This window comes from Ranitomeya imitator, chromosome 2, assembly GCF_032444005.1.
Source record: "Ranitomeya imitator isolate aRanImi1 chromosome 2, aRanImi1.pri, whole genome shotgun sequence".
NCBI classification, from domain to species: Eukaryota; Metazoa; Chordata; class Amphibia; order Anura; family Dendrobatidae; genus Ranitomeya; species Ranitomeya imitator.
This window is the reverse complement of record NC_091283.1, coordinates 484,967,629-484,989,903: the sequence shown is the minus strand read 5'-3', so window position 1 is coordinate 484,989,903 and position 22,275 is coordinate 484,967,629. Positions and strand designations below refer to the sequence as shown.

Below are 22,275 nucleotides of genomic sequence, written 5' to 3'. Positions count from 1 at the left end.
TTTTTTGCGATCGCCGGTAAACGGTTAATTACCGGCGATCGCAAAAGCGGGGTCGGTAAAAACCCCCCGAATCATGTTCTCTGGGGTCTCGGCTACCCCCGGCAGCCGAGACCCCGGAGAAAATCGTACTCTGGGGGGAGCTATGTACTTTTTCCACAGCGCCGTTAATTAACGGCGCTGTGGTTTAAGTACCCTTAACTGCCGCCGTTAAAAGGGGTATCGGTGGTCATTAAGGGGTTAAAGAGGTCGTAGAGAAATTTTTAGGCAATAACAAAGACCCTGACTAGAAAAAAATCGTCGGACAAATGCTGAAAGCATTTCAAGCTTTAGGTTGCCTGATGAGTTTGAGGGTATGTGCACACGTCGGGAATGCATGCAGAATTTTCCTGAGATAAACCTGAGGTTTTCCGCAGGAATTCTGCATGTGTTTTTTTCGTGTATTTTGCGCGGTTTTTTGCATGTTTTTGTGCATTTTTTTGCTGATTTTTTGCATTTTTTTCCAGACACTCCAATATAATGGGAAATCCTCAAAAATAATGAACATGATGCTTCCTTTTCCGGAATGCGTTTTTTTTGCAGAAAAAAAAATGCATCATGTGCACAAAAAATGTGGAATGCATTCTAAATGATAGGATGCATGTGTATGCGTTTTTTATGCGTTTTTATAGCGTTTTTATGGCGAAAAATCACGCAAAAAATGTGAAAAGTCCTGAACGTGTGCACATACCCTGAAAGTGCATTTCCTCCATTCCCACCTTGACAACTTTCCTGAATATTTGGGAGCTGTGAGTGAAGAGCAAGGTGAACGATTCCACATTAAAGAGATGGAAAGAAGATACCAATGAAGATGGAGCATTACAATGATGGCAGACTACTGTTGGACGCTTCAGAGAGACATTCCAGATGCTGCTCAAAAGCGTAAATGTACCAAGAGAAGCCTCACAGGGAAGAAGAATCGATTTTAGTGTGTGTTAGTGAGCTCATTGCAGTTAACAAATGATTTTCATGAAAAATTTGTAATAAAAAATTAATTTTATGGGTCTATTTTCATTTATTTTGAAGTATTGTCTCATTTAACATACTTAAATTGTCAGAAAACGTGATGTCCTATGACAAAACGGAGTTCATTTTCGGATTCAGCACACTTAAAAACATTAAGATTACGTGGAATAACCAAAACAGCTCTTGAGAAAAATTTTTTTGCAGACCTGTAAATACACACACACACATGAAGAATAAAGTATTTTAATTAAATAAAAACACACATGGGGTTGTAAAATTTTTATTGTATGCTTAATCCGCCTGAAGACCCTTGATCTGTAAAAGAAAAAAAAGAAAAAAGCAACAATATCCCATACCTTTCCGGCGCTCAGTCACGACCCACGCTGTAAATCCATCTGAAGGGGTTAAATAATTTTACAACCAGGAGCCTGCTAATGCAGCTGTTGCTCCTGCTTGTAAAAAGTGGGGAATTAATGGAAAGCAGGGGAACGTAGCATCGTAGACTTGCGGTGCTGCGCCCCCTGCTGGCATAAACTCATATGAACTCGAGCGTGAGAAAATATTCAGAAAAATTCCCATGTGTTTTCAGAAGTGTATAAATTTATTATCTGTAGTCATTGTAGTCCTGCCTGTGATAATAATGAGCCTACTGAAAGGACTAATAAAGGCTAAGCATACAGTTGTGAGCTGATATTAGTAGCCTGGGAAGCTCCATGTGTATTACCCCCTTTCCAAGCTATAAACATCTGTCCACAGCTGTTTTCTTTCCCTCAGCTGGTTAATAATTGTCACGACACAGCTGTCTGGTGACCCGGGCACAGGGGCTCAATCCCTGTCCCTGACACAAAGGGGCGCCTTAGATTGCTCTATTCACCGGGATACTTTTGAAGGTGAAGATGCCGGAGCCACCACCCTTGCCTTATCTCCTGAGATAGCCTTCTGCCTGTTCTCTTCCCCCACCCAGGGAAGAGGTGCACTACTGTGCACCGCAGTACACCACCCTGACAAACAAGGCAACACAAGTGAGGGTTAAGAGAAAACACCAGGCACACAAAATATTCACTCACATATAACAGAGGAATGCACTTGGAGTGGAGGAAGGGGACTGAACAAAAGTAGAAGAGGGAAAGGAATTACCACACTTACAAATTACTCAGCAGTCACAGGTAACTCCTCCAGAATTCCTTCTCATATGAACTCCTCTCCTCTTAAGTCATGCAGCAAATGCTAGCTCTGACATGGATTTGAATCAGGACCCAGATTATAAAGGAGATGGGAGTGGCTAACTGAGCTCAGCTGAGTGCTCAAAGTTTTCCAACATGGCCGATTAACCCCTGTTCTGCCAAAAGGAATAAACAAAATGAAAATGAAGGAGAAGTGCTTATTCTCAGCGCAAGAGTAGGAGCAATCAGACCCCGCGGTCTTCTGGCTCTTCTCTGTTGCTGAAACCCGTGACAATAATGTTATGGGTGATTCCCTTTTTTGAAAAAATATTAAAACAAAAACATTTTGTGTAATAAAAATAAAGTACCCTTTATGAAAATAACTAAGGTACCTATACCCAGCCCAAATTTAAACCTGCTTTTATTTTGGATTTACCAAGTTATGACAACAAGACCATGTTATGAACCAAAATAACATTTTACTACACAATTTGTACACACACAAAAATAATGCATATTAACTTCATACGTAAGCAGAAAACTAATAATTACAAAAGGAAAAAAAAATTATAATAAGGTGGGGGGCTCAAATCAGAGCCAGAACTGGGTGTACAAAAAGGTGAAGGAGCAGCAAATGGAGTTGACACATGGGGCAACTGACAGAGGGGGACTAAAGGCTGGGAAGATGCCATTTGTCTGTGGTAAGAAGCTGATTTCGGAAAAAAGACTACCCTCCTGCAGAGTTTCTGGAGGATTATGTGTCTGGCCTCTCATCTCTGAACAATATCCCTACTATGAAGAAGTACATTGGTCCGTATCTTCTTGGTTTGGGGCCACATTCAAACCCAAAAAAGAGATAGTTGCTGGAGTCATTGTGGGGAGGGGGTTTTGGAGTGCCAAGACTGTTGGCATGGAGGATGAGTGTTACTGGAGGAGGTTGTTGTGGGTTCTGGCTAGAGGCCACTGGTGGAGGTGGTTGTGGCTTCTGGCTGGGGGTCACTGGAGATGGTGTTGCTGGCTGGTGGGAGGCTAGCACCGGAGGCGGAGGCTGTGGGGCAAGTGGCTGGGCTGAGGGACCTTGTTTGGGGTCCAATGGCCAATTTAGGTTTTCCTGAGAAATCTGCCAACTTTCCAGGAATTTAAAAACTGCCATTGGACAATTTGGTGGTGTGGCGGAAATCAAGACAATTTGTATTGCTGCCCTGGTCCTCAGCCTCAACCCAAAGGGGACCTGGCAAAAAATTTGGGCTAGACTGTGGCAAAAATCCTCCTCACTATCATCTGTCACAGCAACTTTAATGTCTCTATCAGAATTGATGGTGTGGGAGGCCCTCCTTCGCCAATTGCATCGCTGGAAGATGGGTAACTGTGAGGAGGTGTCAACAGTCTGGGTTGTGATGGTCGTCTCCGCTGACTCATTTTCTTGTCCCCCACTTACGGCCTCCATTTCTGATAAGTCAATGGCCTCCATCATCTCCAAACTGGTGGTAGTTCCCGTTTTACCCTTGATAGATCTGTAATGTGAGGAATAAAAGAGCAAAAATAATTTTTGGAACGATAAATCATAATTTAAAAAAAATGAATGTGAAAAACCAACATATTTTTTTTCCACAACAAACAAATGAAAAAATGGAAAAAGTTTGTTGCAAATGTCGCTACAGGCTGCATGGATCCGACTGGGGTCCACATACTCTGCATCCCTGCTGTCCCACAATTCCAGACGCTGATGTACCAGATCAATCATAAGCTCAATGTTTATGATGTTAGACATCTTCCTGGTTTCCGTTGAGGCGTGTTTCTATTGTAAATCCCTATTTCTATCTATAAATCCCTTGTATCCTTCCTGGGTTGTCATAATTCATATTCCAGGCTTTTTAATACATATGTGCGTTTTCTAAGGATGAAATTTGGATGTCATATGCATGGTCCATTTTCTTTCTCACACCCATTGACTTGCATTAGTGAGTCTCATCTGATATACATGGTCAATCGGAGCATGCTGCGATTTTTTTTTTTCTCCGTCCGATCTCAGATGAGAAAAAAATCTCAGATGAGCAGGGAATTGTAAAACAACATTAGGCAGAGTGCAATCCGAATTTTTATCGGATTGCATTTGTCCGTTTTTCTCGCAAATGAGTATGAGCTCAAAAGTCCATATCAGGATAGCACCCACAGCTCTGATAAGAATTTTTTGAAAAATCTAGACATGATAATATCATGCTTTGTGCTTTTCTATATCTAATGACTAATAAAATGCACAAAAAACTAACTAGATTTTAGAATCCTCTTTAACCTTATATACAGTTAGGTCCATATATATTTGGACAGATACAACATTTTTCTAATTTTGGTTATAGACATTACCACAATGAATTTTAAACAAAACAATTCAGATGCAGTTGAAGTTCAGACTTTCAGCTTTCATTTGAGGGTATCCACATTAAAATTGGATGAAGGGTTTAGGAGTTTCAGCTCTTTAACATGTGCCACCCTGTTTTAAAAAGGACCAAAAGTAATTGGACAATTGACTCCAAAGCTATTTCATGGACAGGTGTGGGCAATCCCTTCGCTATGTCATTCTCAATTAAGCAGATAAAAGGCCTGGAGTTGATTTGAGGTGTGGTGCCTGCATTTGGAAGGTTTTGCTGTGAAGTAAACATGCGGTCAAAGGAGCTATCCATACAGGTGAAACAAGCCATCCTTAAGCTGCGAAAACAGAAAAAACCCATCCGAGAAATTGCTACAATATTAGGAGTGGAACAATCTACAGTTTGGCACATCCTGAGAAAGAAAGAAAGCACTGGTGAACTCATCAATGCAAAAAAAACCTGGGTGCCCACGGAAGACAACAGTGGTGGATGATCGCAGAATAATCTCCATGGTGAAGAGAAACCCCTTCACAACAGCCAACCAAGTGAACAACACTCTCCAGGAGGTAGGCGAATCAATATCCAAATCTACCATAAAGAGAAGACTGCATGAAAATAAATACAGAGGGTTCACTGCACGGTGCAAGCCACTCATAAGCATCAAGAATAAAAAGGCTAGACTAGACTTTGCTAAAAAAACATCTAAAAAAGCCAGCACAGTTCTGGAAGAACGTTCTTTGGACAGATGAAACCAAGATCAACCTCTACCAGAATGATGGAAAGAGAAAAGTATGGTGAAGGCGTGGTACAGCTCATGATCCAAAGCATACCACATCATCTGTAAAACACGGCGGAGGCAGTTTGATGGCTTGGGCATGCATGGCTGCCAGTGGCACTGGGTCACTAGTATTTATTGATGATGTGACACAGGACAGAAGCAGCCGAATGAATTCTGAGGTATTCAGAGCCATACTGTGTGCTCAGATCCAGCCAAATGCAGCCAAACTGATTGGTCGTCATTTCATACTACAGATGGACAATGACCCAAAACATAAAGCCAAAGCAACCCAGGAGTTTATTAAAGCAAAGAAGCAGAATATTCTTGAATGGCCAAGTCAGTCACCTGATCTCAACCCAATTGAGCAGCATTTCACTTGTTAAAGACTAAACTTCACACAGAAAGGCCCTCAAACAAACAGCAACTGAAAACCACCGCAGTGAAGGCCTGACAGAGCATCAAAAAGGAGAAAACACAGTGTCTGGTATGTCCATGAGTTCAAGACTTCAAGCAGTCATTGCCAACAAAGGGTTTTCAACCAAGTATTAGAAATGAACATTTTATTTAAAATTATTTAATCTGTCCAATTACTTTTGGTCCCTTTAAAAACAGAGTGGCACATGTTAAGGAGCTGGAACTCCTAAACCCTTCATCCAATTTTAATGTGGATAACCTCAAATGAAAGCTTAAAGTCTGAACTTCACCTGCATCTGAATTGTTTTGTTTACCACAATTAATTTTAATGTCTATAACCAAAATTAGAAAAATGTTGTCTCTGTCCAAATATATATGGACCTAACTGTAAATGTAAAGTGATTTCAAACTTCTCATTGGAACATACATCTTAGTAGCAAAATTTAAGACCATTGGAAAGACTTTAGATGCAAAAAACAGCATATCCAATAATGTTTACAGATTTAACAAAACTTTCCTTGGCGCTAACATTTCACCGAGAATTCAACAAATCTGGTGTAATTTTTCCTCTGGGACTCTAAATTCTATATTCCCTGATTTTTTGGAATTGCCCCAAGAAATCCAAATTAGTACAAGGAAAAATGTTTTTTTTTCCTGATGCAGAATGTCCATCAAAGACATCAAATTATCCAAAATTAAAAATAATAATCAGGACCGCCACAACCTACAAATAAAGAATCTATGTATCTAAGTCACCCCCTAGCCAACTTATAACAAACTATCCATTCTAAAAAGGAAGAGAATTATTCGACATAAAAAAAAGAAAAGGTAAATCAAAGCAAGTTGCAAGTCTAAAGGACTAACACCGGAAGGGGGAACTAGTAACCACCTAATACCAGTTCGTATGCAAGTTGCAAGTTGGTGTCCATTAGTCAGGGCCTCTGTCCTTCTCAGCCCTTATTCACACAAACGTCATTAGACAAATGGTAAGGTTTTTATACTAGAGGGACCATCCTGAATATGGTCACCTTGATGTAGTGGGATGGCTTTTACATTTTTTATCAAAATGTTAATGTTATGTTAACTAAGTACCCTATGTTATTGCACTATTGCTATTTATTTACTGCAGGGTATTTGATCATTTTCTTTTTATCTTGGGTTGTGTCTGTTTAGTGGCCAGTGTGAACATGCACTTACATGCTGCATACGTACCAACTTATATTCCAGTTCATTGACTTTGCTTTATGTAATTAATATAGTTTCCAAACAATCTTCTGCTTGGCTAAGGTAAAGTTGGACAACAATCTTTTGAGACCAGTGGGCATTGGCTTTTTCAACAGTTCGCCTCTTAGTAAATGTTAGTATTACTTTGTGACCATAAATGTGTGCTGCATGAGGACAAACAGTTACCAACTTGTCACAGGCCGTAGGCTCATCCATAAACATTAATAGGACAAAAAAATGTATATTATTATAATTCTTCCAGTATTACAATGACGCATGCCAAACTACAGTACATAAATGCTACCTAAAGTAAGCACAGTCGATAATATCACTGAAATGAAAAAATCTATTATGTGAATTGAAACTCTTATTTGGCATTTACTGATCTATAACAATTGAGTTCTACATTCATATACGCCAAAAATAAAGGGCTCCATGTGAAACACTAAAGACCCATTTTCTAAGATAACAGTTCTAGGTATGTGAGGAGTAGTGTTGAGCGATACCTTCCGATATCAAGAAGTATCGGTATCGGATTGGATTGGCCGATATCCAAAAAATATCGGATATTGCCGATACCGATACCCGATACCAATGCAAGTCAATGGGACACAAATATCGGAATGTAAATAAGTCCTTTCTGTCCTTCTACATCCTGTTCCGGAGGGGGGAAGAGTGTGGACGGTGCGTGGGCGGACACAGTGCGTGTCTGTGTGTGCGGGCAGGATCTGTACGGGCGTCTCGGGGGTCTGTGCGGCCTGCTGGGGCTCTGTGCGTGCCTCCCGGGGCTCTGTGCTTGCCTGCTGGGGCTCTGTGCGGACTTGCCGGGGCTCTGTGCGGGCTTGCCGGGGCTCTGTGTGGGCTTGCCGGGGCTCTGTGAGGGCTGCCGGGGGTCTGTGCAGGCATCGGACGATGTCTGCAACAGTGACAGTGATTGAAACATTAGCCAATGATGGGACAGTAGTAGTCCCATCATCCGGCTAATGTGTTGAATGTAAAAAAAACAAAACAAAAAAAAAACTTGCATACAACATACATACTACATACATTACATTCATACAATACATACATACAGACATACAGTACATATAACGTAGAGTACATACCATCACTTGTCACTTTGTTCCCCGAAGCCAGTGTCACTTGTAAAAAATATTAAAATAACAAACAACCAATATACTCACTGTCCGCAGAAATTCACGAGTGTCCCATGACAATCTCCCGTGGAGAACGGCAGCATCAGCTGATGTGACCACTCTCCAGGGGCTCCAGGAACACAAATGACGGGAGGAAGGTAACCTTCCGCACTGTATTCCTCCATCGCTGTAAAAAAATAGTCCCTAGTCTCAATTTTGGCATTGCTGTGCGAGAAATTTTCCCACGCAGCAATTGCTACAAAGTGAGACTTTGTCCTGAGGTAACCTCTCAGTGATGAACTGCAGGAGCCATTGTCTCCTGTCAGTGTGTCACTTAGGGTCCTATAAAGCAGTGCCATCACCCGCTATTTTACGTTTTTTGCAGGCGTGAAGTATGGTAAGTATGGTTGAATGAAGAATATTTAAATACTTTTTTCCTAACGTGTGTGTTTTATTAACCCTTTATTACTATTGGATTAATAATGGATAGGCGTCTTATTGACGCCTCTCCATTATTAACCCGGCTTAATTTCACCTTTTAATAGCAAGGTGACATTAACTCCTTATTACCCCATATCCCACCGCTACACGGGAGTGGGAAGAGCGGGGCTAAGTGCCGGAATTGGCGCATCTTACAGATGTGCCATTTCTGGGGCGGCTGCGGAATGGTATTGTAGCCGGGGCGTCCCCCTATTTTAATAGCCAGTAAAGGTTACGCAGACAGCTGCGGGCTGATTTTCATAGCAGGCTACAAATATTGGCCCCCGGTCGTCGGCTTTACCCCTCTGGTGCAGAAAATTGCGCGGGAGCCCACGCCGTTTTTTTTTTTAATTCAACGCTCCTTAAGGAATCTTTCACACTTGCGTCGGTACGGGTCCGTCGGTATTCATCGGGCCGACGTACCGACGCACGTTGTGAAATTTGTGCATGACATGGGCAGCGGATGCGATTTTTCAAAAAAAAAAGGAAAAAAAAACGGCGTGGGCTCCCGCGCAATTTTCTGCACCAGAGGGTGAAAGCCGACGGCCGGGGGCCAATATTTGTAGCCTGCTATGAATATCACCGCGTAGCTGTCTGCGTAGCCTTTACTGGCTATTAAAATAGGGGGACCCCCAAAAAAATGACGTGGGGTCCCCCTATATTTTATAGCCAGAAACGCTACGCAGACAGCTGCGGGCTGATATTCATAGCCTAGAGATGGGCCATGGATATTGGCCCCCCCGGCTACAAATACCAGTCCGCAGCCGCCCCAGAAATGGCGCATCTGTAAGATGCGCCAATTCCGGCACTTAGCCCCTCTCTTTCCACACCTGTGTAGAGGTGGGATATGGGGTAATAAGGGGTTAATGTCACCTTGCTATTGTAAGGTGACATTAAGGCGGGTTAATAACGGAGAGGCGTCAATAAGACACCTATCCATTATTAATCCACTAGTAGGAAAGGGTTAATAAAACACGCACACATTAGGAAAAAAGTATTTTAATATTCTTCATTTAACCATACTTACCATACTTCAGCGCCTGCAAGAAACATAAAATAATAAACCGTATACTACCTGTCCGCCGTAGTCCAATTAAGTGTCCCACGACGATCTCCCCTATAGAACAGTGACATCGGGTGACATACTTTAGTTCAAAGTCTCACTTTATGGCAATTGCTGCGTGGAAAAATTTCTCACACAGCAATGCCAAAAGTGAGACTAGGGACTATTTTTTTTACAGCGGCGGAGGAATACAGTGCGGAAGGATACCTTCCTCCCGTCATTGTATTCCTGGAGCCCCTGGAGAGCGTTCGCATCAGCTGATGCTGCCGTTCTCCATGGGAGATCATCGTGGGACACTTGTGGATTTCTGCAGATCAGGGAGTATATTGTTTGTTTGTTATTTTAATCTTTTTTACAGATGACACTGGCTTCTGGGGAACAAAGTGACAAGTAATGGTGAGTATGTACTCTATGTTTAATGTACTGCATGTATGTATGTATTGTATGTAGTATGTATGTAGTATGTATGTATCTGTGTAGTATGTATGTAGTATGTATGTAGTATATATGTATGTAGTACGTATGTAGTATGTATGTATGTATGTATGTAGTATGTATGTATGTAGTATGTATGTAGTATGGATGTAGTATATATGTATGTAGTATGGATGTAGTATGTATGTAGTATGTTGTATGTATGTAGTATGTATGTTGTTTTGTTTTTTTACATTCAACTCATTAGCCGGATGATGGGACTACTACTGTCCCATCATTGGCTAATGTGTCAATCACTGTCACTGTTGCAGGCATTGTCCGATGGGACTTGTAGTCCCATCGGACTATGCCTGCACTCACCCCTGGCAGCCCGCACAGAGCCCGGGCAGGCCCGCACAGACCCCCGGCAGCCCGCACAGAAACCCAGCAGGCCCGCACAAAGCCCCGGCAGGCCGCACAGAGCCCCGGCAGGCCACACAGAGCCCCGGCAGGCACGCACAGAGCCCCGGCAGGCCGCACAGAGCCCCGGCAGGCCACACAGAGCCCTGGCAGGCCGCACAGAGCCCCGGCAGGCACGCACAGAGTCCCGGCAGGCTGCACAGAGCCCCGGCAGGTGCGCACAGAGCCCCGGCAGGCGCGCACAGAGCCCCGGAAGGCACGCACAGAGCCCCAGCAGGCACGCACAGAGCCCCGGCAGGCCGCACAGAGCCCCGGCAGACCGCACAGAGCCCCGGCAGGCAAGCACAGAGCCCCGGCAGGCACGCACAGACCCCGCCCACACACATGCAGTCTCCGCCCACGCACCGCCCACACTTCATTATAGTGCATCATTGCACTATGGAAACTTCCGATTCCGGTATCCGATATCGCAAAAATATCGGAACTCAGTATCGGAATTTCGATACAGCGAATATCAGCTGATACCCAATATTTGCAGTATCGGAATGCTCAACACTAGTGAGGAGCTGAAAATATTGTGAAATTTTATTATGCAGACAGTAGTTTGACAATTGCAAACTCACAAGTTTCCAAATAGAGGACGAATCTTTCACATAAGTGGACATCTGTTCATCATGACAACGGATAACTATTATGAAGTCTTCTGAAATCTCTCTGTACAAACTTAATTAGTGCAAAGTAAATATGTCTGCTGTCACTGGTGAGGTTAATAGAGGTCACTTCTAAATCTGCAGAAAGACAGACCTGAACCAAGGTCTGGGAGAGTTACTGGTTTAGATGGTGTCCAGAAAGATGACCCAGAGGTGATAGTCTTGACAGTAGTCATCCGTCACGTTATACTTTCAGTGAAGAAGATGTCGGAAACACAGCTGAGCAGCAGGATCATTGTTCATCTGGGGGAAATATGGATGGCCAAAATGAACTAGATTCTAGTGTTCGGGTCTCAGGCCAAGTAACACGGTCAATCAATGTGGTTAGAAGTTGGTTTAATTACCTAGTGTGAAACTATGTTTTAGCTTTTGTCACACTAGGCCAAGTTGGATGTGGCAGATCTCCTGTGATATAGTATGTATAGCATTCAATGTCATACTGTAGGAAAACTGCAGGAAAAAAATTGGCTTCAAGGCAACCCAACCCACTACTAGATGCTTCACATCAGCTTACGGTAATTGGTCATCTAGATCCATAAGCAGAACAGTTGGCTTGGAGCATTAGGTCACATCCATGTACAATAGACAAAAGTGAGACTCTTCCCTCACTATCCTCAGAATGAGTGTTGTTTCCTTGAGCCTCATCTATGCAGGACACTCTGCAGACCACAAATTTACTTAGGACGAGTCCCAATGAAAATAGCAACTTTATGGTAAAATTGTATAATGGTAGCGTAAAGTTTGTAATTGATTTAATGTAGCTTATGGCTAAAAGCTCATTCAACTAACCATTACCTTTGTCATAAACATGCATGTTTGTAATTATAACCAGGTCAGGAATCAAACCAAATGAACTATCTGTACATATAGTCGGGAGAAAAATCATATATATGATATGCTACAGATTTTTGATTGTTAGAATTGGGTATCTGAGCTCTTTTGCTGATCTGCTAAAGGACTGTCACCATGCACAGTGATGTACATTTGCGGTTTGTATTGCAAATCAGTCCAGTTCATGTGAAACGAACTGAGCTTCTTTGTGCTGGTGTGCATGGCAAACAAAAAATGAAATTCTGTAATCCCTCCTTTAAGCTGATCACCAGGGGTGTTGGAAGTCAGCCCCTACAAAATTAGATATTGATGGTGTATCCTAAAGACGCTCATACACATTAGATGGCTGTCAGTTAAACAATACTTCAGCTGATCATTCAATCGACAGCCATCTCAGCCATCCTTACCATTCATAGGAGTGCTTGTTCAACAGAGCTTCTGCTTTGTCTACGAGAAAACCACCGAAAACCATCCCTCCCATACATAGGAGCACTCATTCGAATGATCTCTTGCCTTGTTTATGAGAAAGAAGCCAACAGACATCTCTGTCTGTGGCTTATCCACAAGAGAAACAAAGCAATTAGCAGTCTGAAGTCAGACATACGCGACTAGCATCTCTCCCCGACAATCAGGTGCTCCAAACTCCTTTATACATTGAAGTGTCAGCCGAACCCAACAATATCGATAGGTGCAACTGTCTATGGGGAAATTTAGGCTACGCCAATAATATTGTAGACAGTGCTGGAAAGCCATTTTAACTTGCTCTTTTGATTCAAGTGTATGCATATTTGAACTTCAAGGGTGTATAAAAGGCTGCTAGACATCTCTCATAAAGAAAACAATTTTGATAAATCTCAAATACAACATATGGAACCATTAAATTATTGGAAATAAGATCAGTGGGATCTGTCAAATAAAATCTACAGTCTAAGACTGATTTTAGTAATAATTTTATTTGCTAAAAAATTGTAAAGGACATAATTGTTAAAAGTATCCTGTGGTGCCAAGGACAAAGCAGAAAATTCCTATTCATCGGACATGCCTGCTCACTCCACCTGCACATATTCTCCCTCCTGATCATGCACATGTAGGGAGATGGACCAGGCTAACGGTGCCTCTTGTATGTCTGGGCTGGAACTGTCGGGACTGTCACCATTATTCCGAGGGGAAGAGATTTCTGACCGGAGCAGTTCAGGACACCTGACTGGTGGGGGCGGGTCTGACTTAAATGGCCGTGTGCGTGGGAAGACAGGGCTTTTTGTGGGGAACCAGAGTGTGAACACTGAGATGGTTGACTCCCTCTCAACTTACCCACGCCAGCTATCCATGCCATCATACCCGGTTAGCAAGTCCATCCCGACTGACGACACACCGGTCAGAGAGACCTCCGCACTGTACAGTGACCAGTACAGAGTGCATAGCACCATTCCGCTGACCAGCACGGAGGCACCGCTCAGCCATATACCTGCGGTGCCCACTGAGAACCGGCCTGCTCCTGAGGCTGTGACCACTGGACTGTGTACAACGAGGGATCTTCCAGCCACCTTCCACCAAGGCCCAGAGACTGATAAGTTTAATTGTTGTTACCTTTATTCTTGTACCCCCTGCTTGACTTACTATTGTTCTATATAAAAGTACCTGTTAACCCTTGCTCTGCCTCCTGTGTGTCACTGAATCCTACGCACCTGCTAGCATTCTACACACAGACCATCCAAGCAAAAAAGCCAGCAATCTGAAAATAGAAGTTAAAGGGAAGGTGCCATAAAAAAAAATTTTTTTTCAGAAATTGTAAAAATGTAAAGAATTAATGATTACATTTTCTTAAAAAATATTATCATTTGTTTATAATTTAGTAAAATATGAAAAATAATTTGAAAAGTTTTGGAATTTCCACTTTTCAACACTAGGGGGAGCAGATGCTGAAATTTCAGAAAAACCTAGTGTACAAATAGCTCACATTACAGCACTGCAGTAATTATGGGCGGAGTCTGCTGACCTGTGTGATGTCTCCTCCCCTTCTGGGTGTTTGCTAAGGGATTAGAGAGGATGAGATTCAGGGACCCAGTGAGCAGCCATTTTGTTGGTGACTGCAGAGTATGGCTGCCGTCACACTAGCAGTATTTGGTCAGTATTTTACCTCAGTATTTGTAAGCCAAAACCAGGAGTGGAACAAATAGAGGAAAAGTATAATAGAAACATATGCACCACTTCTGCATTTATCACCCACTCCTGGATTTGGCTTACAAATACTGAGGTAAAATACTGACCAAATACTGAGCGTGGACGGCAAACCTTAGGCTACTTTCACACTAGCGATTTTGGCTGTACGGTGCAATGCGTCATTCAGGAGAAAAAACGCATCCTGCAAAGTTGTCTGCAGGATGCGTTTTTCCCCATAGACTAACATTACCGACGCATGTAACGTTTGTGCGTCGAGTCCACCATTTTCAACCGCGCATGCACGGCCGAAACTCCGCCCCCTCATGCCCAGACCTTACAATGGGGCAACGGAAGCGTCGCAAGACTGCTTCCGCTGCCCACGTTGGGCATTTCTTTCACAGCATGCGTCAGTACGACGCACTGTGAAAGGCCCGTACCGACGCTAGTGTGAAAGCAGCCTTATACTGACAAGTAGACAGTCACCATGGCAGGCAGCAAGGATTCTGGGAGATATGTGGTGGAGGGAGCAGGGTGACAGCAGCACAGAGTATTTCAGGAGAGCAGTGTGCTGGTCTATAGGGGCCCCCTGTTTGGTGCGCGGAGCAGCCAGGGATTGTACATAGAGCGCTGTCTTTTATACACATGGATGGACCGTCTGCTCCACAGAAATCCAGGAAACATTTCTGAGGATTGACGGCCTGTTCTGATCCAGACTTTGCATGCAGACCCCATTCCCCTCCTCAGATCCTGTCCTGGCGATGTGTGAAAGCGAGGTGACAGGCGCAGTCCAGGGTGACGCTGGGAAGGAAATGTAGCCATATAGTAACAATAAAAATGAGACCCCTCTCTTCAGCTGCCTCACCAGCCTTCCCCTGACTACACCTAACTGGAGGTCATGCTGTCCCCTCTATTACCCCAGACCCGCGTGCAGGTGCTCAGCCAGAACCACCCTAGAATGGGTCCGCTTTCTGAATATAATACTGACATACAGATCACACATAATACCGCCATGTAGATCACACATAAAACCACCATATAATTCTCACATAATACTGCCACATAGATAGATCACACATAATCCCACAATACAGTTCTCATATAATCCCGTCATATAGTTCTTATATTATTGCACCATACTGATCAAACATAATACAACCATACATATTACATATAATACTGTCATATAGATCACACATAATGCCATCATACAGGTCACACATAATAATTAGCGGCATCAAGTGTGGTCTATATGGCAGCATTATGTAAAAAATATACATTATATGGTGGCATCATGTTTGATCTATATGGCAGCAGTATGCAAAAAATATATATATGGCAACATTACGTTCCGTCCATATTACAGTATTATGTAATAGATATATCTGGCGGCATTATGTATGACCTATATGGCAGTATTATGTAATAAATATATATGGCGGTATATTTATTATGTAAAGGCAGGAAAGTTGTGAGCTATGCCCTTCTGTGACCCCCACAATTATTTATTTTTTATTTTTTTTTTGGGGGGGGGGGCAATTAGACCTTATGCTATGTCGCCCTATGATTTGTATGTACGCCCCTGGTGACGATCCTCACAGCTTGTCCTGAAAGACAGCAGGCTTGGGGTGTCGGTGAGATTGAGGTGGGTTTCAGGGAGCAGGAGATGGGTGTCAGGGGGCATGGGGTGGGTCAGTGAGCTTAGGGTGGGTGTCAGGGCTCAGTCTCAGTCTTTCCTCTTCTGCTCCCTGGATCACTAGTCTCAGACCACCTGCCCTCTGCTCTGCACTGTATAGTAGGACGATCAGGCAGGAGACCTGAGGAGCTGCAGGACTACAACACTTAGGAGCTCAGTCCTGGCATGCTGGGACTTGTAGTGACACAGCAGCTAGAGCTTGCTGAGTGTCATCACCCCCTGGGTCTGCTTCCTTGTGCCAACCATAGCCCAAATGTTAGAACACTATTACTGTGCCCACCTCTTTACACTGTGCAGACCTCCCACCTGATCCATAGGTGAAGCCCCCAGGCTGCTGCCTGCCTGCACACTGATCCCCCTGCACCATGCACAGCTGCAGGCAGGGAAGGGTTAACCATTACAGGCCAGCCTGGGTGCCGCCCCTTGTAACCAGGAGGGATCCCCTGCTGCAGAGAATCATGGGGCTTCAGACTCCAGGCTGCAATCTACAGGGACAGTCACTGTGTGGGGTGATGAAGTGTTGCCACAGATCAGTGCTGCACACATAACGCTCCATGTACAGGGAGACACACTGCTGCTGCTGGGGGATTTCCTGCCCCTGGACTGAGGGAGGAAGCTTTCAGCAACACAGGGCAGGTCGGCAGTGAGCGCAGCCTGTACTGTAATAAGTACAGGCTGTGATCACTGCTAATGCTGCAGATACTTACCCCAAACCCTCGCTCCCAGCAGCTTCTCCTCAACATCTTCTGTCCTCGCAGCCCACAGCAAACAAAATGGCCGCGATCTCCTCTCACAGCTGTGACGTAGCAGCCCAGTGGGCGTGTCCAGGTCACAGCTGAGAGGCAGGAGAAGCGGCCTCAATGTAAGTGATGCGGTCGGGGTCCGACTGTTGGCTCCTATGTCCATGTGTGCCGTAAGTGAGGAGTGCAAGTGTCGTTCCCAGACACACACACCCCCACTAGTCAAAATGGCAGCCCCCAGTGGCACACACAAATGTCAATAAATAAAAAACTATTAAAGTAGTTAATTTAATTTTGTATTAAAAATAATTGATTGTATAATCAATAATTATTAATACAAAAATTAAAATCACGGCACCTTCCCTTTAAGTCCCACACGCATACCGATGTAATTTTTCCAACTTTGTTGTATGGAATTTCACTATAATTTTTTATGGTTTGCATCAGTTCATGAACAGGACATGCCTACAACTGTGAACATTTGGTTTTCTTTTTTTGTGAAGCAGTTAAAAAATATGACAAAATAACAGAAAACTTCAGTGTGCATAACTATCCACCCCGCTAAAGTCACTACTCCTTTTGAGGCAATTACAGCTGCAAGTCGCTTTGGATAAGTCTCTATGAGCTTTCCACATCTTGCCACTGGGATTTTTGCCCATTCCTCGAGGCAAAACTGCTCCAGTTCCTTCAAGTTAGATGGTTTCCTCTGGTGAGCTGCAATCTCCAAGTCTGACCACAGACTCTAAATTGTATTAAGGTCTGGGCTTTGACTAGGCCACTTTCTCTAGTAGTATGCATCGGATCATTGTTTTGCTGTCTCATCTGACCACAGCACCTTCTCCAAATCGCTCACAGAATCATCCAGGTGTTCATTGGCAAACTTGATGGGCCCGCACATGTGCCTTCTTTAGCAGTGGGACCTTGCGGGCACTGCAGGATTTTAAACCTTTATGGCGTAATGTGTTACCAATGGTTTTCTTGGTGACTGTGGTCCCAGCTGCCTTGAGATCATTAAGAAGTTATCCCTGTGTAGTTTTAGGCTGATCTCTCACCTTCCTCATGATCAAGGATACCCCACAAGATGAGATTTTGCATGGTGCCCCAGATCAATGTCGATTAACAGTCATTTTGTATTTCTTCCATTTTCTTACTATTGCACCAACAGTTGTCTCTTTCTCACCCAGCGTCTTACTTATGGTTTTGTAGCCCATTCCAGCTTTGTGCAGGTCTATGATCTGGTCCCTGACATCCTTAGAAAGCTCTTTGGTCTTGCCCATGTTGTAGAGATTAGAGTCTGACTGATTAATTGAGTCTGTGGACAGGAGTCTTTTATAAAGGTGACTATGTAAGACAGCTGTCTTTAATGCAGTTAATGAGTTGATTAGAAGTATCTAACTGGTCTGTAGGAGCCAGAACTCTTAATGGTTAGTAGGGGATCAAATACTTATTTCTCACTGCAAAATGCAAATAAATTTGCATAATTTATACAATGTGATTTTCTGGATTATTTTTGATATTCTGTCAATGTTAAAATTAACCTATCCTTATAATTATAGACTGTTCATGTCTTTGTCAGTGGGCAAACTTACAAAATCAGAAAGGGATCAAATACGGTACTTATTTCCCCCACTGTACTGATGGACCATGTGACACTTAGATAGGGCTTCCTTTCACTAAGCACTTCTAAAGGTACCGCAATTGCTTGCACCAGAAATTTTTAGAGGCTTCATCGAAAAAGGGGTCAATACATATGCACGTGCCAATTTCTTATTATTTGATCCCATAAATTTAATTTATGCCGACATTTTTCTCAATTCACTTCACTAACTTAGACTATTTAGTGCTGATGCATCACACACAAATTGGATTCCAAAAATATTTAAGCACAGGTTGTAATGTAACAAAATAATTAAAAAGCCAAGGTGGTGAATATTTTCGCAAGCCACTGTAATATAATATAATTATATATACTAATATCATTCTTATCAGAATAATATGTGACGGAGAAGCAGTAAATTTGTATAAAAATTGCATTTATATAAATACACAAATACAATGATGGTGAAACCAAACAACAACCTCCCAGACCATTTTTTTCCTGTCTTTCCATTAGCTTTGAGACACACTGGTCTAAGATACTGGTTCAGGGACTAGCCACATATGGGACCAGAGGACTTCGGGATCAGCACTGGCCGCACCAGGACCAGAGAACAACGGTCAGGAGCTGGCCACATTGGGACCATGGGACTTCGGGAACAGGACTGGCCACACCAGGACCATTCGACAATGTTTAGGACTCTGGCCGCAATGGGACCAGGGATTCATGTTTAGGATGTTGGATGTGCTGGGACCAGAGATTTGGGTTCCGAAAACTGTCCACACCTCACAACTGCACTGGTAGAACACCAGCTACCTAATAACTCAACTTGTTGCTTGGCGACTCCCTAAGGGAGAGGGAGTCTTTTACATAGGATGTCTCCCAGCAATTGGCTGAGAGAAATCTTTCAGGTATACACATTATACTAAATGCCTCTCAGCAACAAGATGAGGATATTTACTATCTGCACGCTGCCTCTTTAAGAATAGGGGAGTGTGCGCCACCAAGAACTGCGGCACACACACCAGAAAGCAGCAGGAGCGTACTGGTAAACCATCCCGTGGGGCCGGGGCAGCAACTAAGCCAGCGTCCCTGCATGGACACCAATCAGGGGCACCAGCAATAGTGCTACAATAAGTATTTGAAACAACAGAAAAAGAGAACTTAATATTTGGTACAGAAGCCTTTTTTTGCAATTACAGAAGTCAGATGTTTCCTATAGTTCTTGATCAAGTCTGCACACACTGCAGCAACGATTTTGGCCCACTCCTCCACACAGATCTTCTCCAGATCTTTCAGGTTTCGGGGCTGTCACTGGGTAACTGTTATGATCTGGTGGTTTAGGAGCAACATGGGACGAGCTCTGAAGGAAGTGGTACCTGTACTGACCGCAGTCCCTAAGCACAACACAACACTAGAAGTAGCCGTGGGATGCTCCTGACACTCCCTAGGCACCTCGTCACAGCCTGAGAACTAACTACCCCTAAAGATAGAAACAGGAAAACTATCTTGCCTCAGAGAAAATCCCCAAAGGATAGATAGCCCCCCACAAGTAATGACTGTGAGTGGAGAGGGAAAAGACATACACAGAATGAAACCAGGATGAGCACAGGAGGCCAGCCTAGCTAGATAGATAGGACAGGATGGAATACTGTGCGGTCAGTATAAAACACTACAAAAAAATCCACACAGAGTTTACAAAAATCTCCACACCTGACTAAACGTGTGGAGGGTAAATCTGCTTCCCAGAGCTTCCAGCTACACAGAATTAATTCATACTGACAAGCTGAACAAACATAGAAAGCACAGAACGGATAAGTCCACAACCTGTGGACAGAAAAGAGCAAGCAAGGACTTAGCTTTGCTGAACTGGTCAGGAAACAGGGAAATCGAAAAAGATATGAATCCAACCAGGAACCATTGACAAGTGGCACTGGCTGAAGAGAGAGCCAGGCATAAATAGCCGAGCAGAAAGACAATCAGTGGAAGCAGCTGCAGACTGCTAAATCCAAGGAGCAGCCATACCACTTAAAACCACCGGAGGGAGCCCAAGAGCAGAACTCACAAAAGTGCCACTTACAACCACCGGAGGGAGCCCAAGAGCGGAATTCACAACAGTAACATTGAGTTTCAGCTCCAAAGATTTTCTATTGGGTTCAGGTCTGGAGACTGGCTAGGCCATTCCAGGATCTTAAAATGCTTTTTACGGAGCCACTCCTTAGTTGCCCTGGCTGTGTGTTTAGGGTCATTGTCAGGCTGGAAAACTCGACCATGACCCATCATTAATGTTCTTACTAAGAGAAAGAGGGTGTTGGCCAAAATCTTGCGATACATGATCCCATCCATCCTCCCTTCAGTACGGTGCAGTCTTCCTGTCCCCTTTGCAGAAAAGCACCCCCAAAGTATGATGTTTCCCCCACCATGCTTTACAGTTAAGACTGTGTTCTTGGGATTGTACTGCTGGAATGAGCAGGGGGAACTTGCATGCCTGGCAGGATTTTAATCCATGACAGCGTAGTGTGTTACTAACGGTATTGTTCGAAACTATGCAGAATATGTTGGCGCTATATAAATAAAATTATTATTATTATTATTATTATTATTATTATTATTATTATATTATAACTGTGGTCCCAGCTATCTATCCAGGTCCTCTTGTGTAGTTCTGGACTGATTCCTGACATTTCTCAGAATCATCCTTACCCCATGAGGAGAGCTCTTGCATGGAGCCCCAGACCTATTGACAGTCATCTTGTGTTTCTTCAATTTTCTAATAATTGTGTCAACAGTTGTTGCCTTCTCATCAAGCTGCAATTTTTTGTAATGAGATGCAACGGTATAGTGATTTATCAGACTAACATAATACCTAATACCTAAAATCAAATTTTTATTCCAACCATTTAAAAGAACTCTATGAAGACAAATTGACACAGTACCTGCAGCCTGCAGAAAAAGTAATTTAGTCGTAGATAAACATAAAGCCCTACCAATCCCTAATGAGCCCTTCTTACCAGCAGAGGTTTGCACCCTAGCTTGTACGCAATATGGCGCCCCCGCTCAACAACAGCTTACCCTAGAAGCAGCCTGGTAATCCCTAAATAAGTATAAACCAGTCAACACCAAGCTGCTTGCCTATTGACCTGTAGCCCATCCCAGCCTTGTGCATGTCTATAATTTTGTCCCTGGTATCCTTAGACAGCTCTTTGGTCTTGACCATGGTGGAGAGGTTGGAGTGTGATTGACTGAGTCTGTGGACAGGTACCTACCTGTCTTTTATACTTTATACAGGTAACAAGTTCAAAGAGGTACAATAATTACTGGTAATGAGTGCAGAGTAGGTGGGCTTCTTAAAGAAAAACTAGCAGGTCTGTGAGAGCCAGAATTGTTGCTGGTTGGTAGATGATCAAATACTTATTTCATGCAATAAAAAACAAATTAATTATGTAAAAATCATACAATGTGATTTTCTATTTTTTTTTATTTTTTGATTCTATGTCTCACAGTTGAAGTGTACCTACGATAAAAATTACAGACCTCTCCATTCTTTGTAGATGGGAAAACTTGCAGTATCGACAGTGTATCAAATACTTATTTTCCCCAATATGAGTGACACTAAGGCCTCTTTCAGACGTCCAGATAATTCCGGTACCGGAGAAATCGGTACCGGAATTATCTGTGTCCGTGTGCTCACGTAGCACATCAGTGTGGCACACGTGCGGCAGCCATGTGCCGCCCGTGTGCCACCTGAGGACCACACGGACCGTGCAGGAGAGACAGCGCTACACCAAGCGCTGTCCCCCCTGTGTGGTGCTGAAGCCGCATTCATCTCTTCTCCCCCGCAGGAGAGAAGAGATGAAAGATCATTTTTTCTTTTTTTTTTGTTAAAAATAAAGTTTTCTTGTGACTCCCCCCTCCCATCTCCCGTGCGCCACCCGGCCCCTTGCATAGAAATACTCACCTAGCTCCCGCGATGTCTCCTCTCTCCTCTCAGCGCTGGCAGCTTCTCCTGTGTGAGCGGTCACGTGGGACCGCTAATTACAGTGAGGAATATGCGCATATTCCCCCACTGTAATGAGCGGGA

At 43.5% G+C, this 22,275-nt stretch overlaps 1 long non-coding RNA gene across 1 annotated transcript; it reads right to left on the bottom strand.

The window, feature by feature from the left end:
- Positions 1–2,664: 2,664 nt before the first annotated feature.
- On the bottom strand, positions 2,665–16,621 carry LOC138664576 (uncharacterized). The gene is made up of 3 exons (XR_011318365.1): positions 16,565–16,621; positions 14,807–14,962; positions 2,665–3,679 (listed from the first exon to the last, which is right to left on the bottom strand). It is a non-coding gene; the product is annotated as an uncharacterized lncRNA (long non-coding RNA).
- Positions 16,622–22,275: the final 5,654 nt, after the last annotated feature.